Source organism: Otolemur garnettii, unplaced genomic scaffold (genome assembly GCF_000181295.1).
Source record: "Otolemur garnettii isolate 467f Iridium unplaced genomic scaffold, OtoGar3 scaffold00031, whole genome shotgun sequence".
NCBI lineage: Eukaryota > Metazoa > Chordata > Mammalia > Primates > Galagidae > Otolemur > Otolemur garnettii.
In genome coordinates this window covers 7,123,606-7,125,167 of record NW_003852426.1, presented here as the reverse complement: position 1 = coordinate 7,125,167, position 1,562 = coordinate 7,123,606, and positions in this window count along the sequence as shown.

Genomic DNA, 1,562 nt, shown 5'->3' with positions numbered 1-1,562 from the left:
CAGCAAGAGAATACTTTGAAAATGACAGAGTGGAAGATCTTCACACCCCTCCTGGTGCCCTCCCCTCCTGCAGTACAGTTAGGGCGATCAAAGTGAATGCTCCAGCAGAAGGGGGCTATTCTGGTGGGTTTCTAACTCAGGGGACAGGCAGCCAAACCACCAGCCTGGAGTGGAGTTTGCTGGGTGGGGAGACTAGGGCCTGGACACCCAGTCTGCAGAGAGGCTGTGTGTAAGAGAGAATGTGTGAATTTCCCAGGGCTGCCATAAAAAGTTACTCCAAACTTGGGGGCTTAAAGCAATAGAAATTTGGGCAGAGCCTGTGGCTCAGTGAGTAGGGCACCAGCCCCAGATACGGAGGGTAGTGGGTTCAAACCTGGCCCCGGCCAGACTGCAACAACAACAACAACAAAAATAGCCGGGTGTTGTGGCGGGCGCCTGTAGTCCCAGCTACTTGGGAGGCTGAGGCAAGAGAATTGCCTAAGCCCAAGAGCTGGAGGTTACTGTGAGCTATGATGGCACAGCACTTTACCGAGGGCAATAAACTGAGACTCTGTCTCTAAAAACAAACAAAAAAATAGAAATTTATTATTTCACAGGAGTCCAGAAGCCCCAAATCAAGGTGTTGTCAGAGGTTGGTTCCCCTCTGGAGGCTCTGAGCCTCCCTCTTTCCCTCTCTGAGCTTCTGGGGTTTGCTGGCAATCCTTGCATTCCTTGGCTTGTGGACCCATCACTCCAATGTCTGCCTCCATCTTCACATGGCCACTTCTCTCTCTGTGTTTCTGTGAATTGCAGTTCTCCTTCTGCTTGTCTTATATAAGGACACCTGTCATTGGATTTAAGACTCACTGCAAATCCAAGATGATCTCATCTTGAGATCATTAACTTAACTATGTCTTAGAAGACCCTTTTTCCAAATGAGGTCACATTCTCAGGCTCTGGACAGTAGGACTTGGATATACCCTTGGGATATAACTATCCATAGTTCAGCCTACTACAAAGGGGGATCTGACTTAGCCTCAGCTGCTGCTCTCCTTGCTATTCAGTTAACTAGTCCTAGGGTGTTGTGGAATGGTGGTTAGAATCTTTCCCAGCCTGATCATTTGCATAACCTCTTACATGTAAGAGGCCCCAGAGCAAGGCCTAAACTGCATCCTCTAGACCTGGCTAGAGGGTGGCACAATGGGGAAACTGAAGCACTCAGTAGAAGGAGAAATAGATGGGCCTTTGGGGTGATGGTTAGCTCTTTCTTGAACAAGGGCCCTTCAACTCTCTGCTTGGAGTTTCTCCCTCGCCTGTGATGGGGAGACCTCCCACACTCCCCAATGGGAGAGCTTGATTTGTTTTGGGGTTTTTTTTTGCAGTTTTTGGCCAGGGCTGGGTTTGAACCTGCCACCTCCGGCATATGGGGCTGGCGCCTTACTCCTTTGAGCCACAGACGCCACCCTGATCTTAACTCCAAATACAGCGACAAGTGAGATTTATAGCCAAGGAGTAGGATAGGGCTCAGCGCCTGTGGCTCAAGTGACTAAGGTGCCAGCCACATACACCTAAGGTGGTGGGTT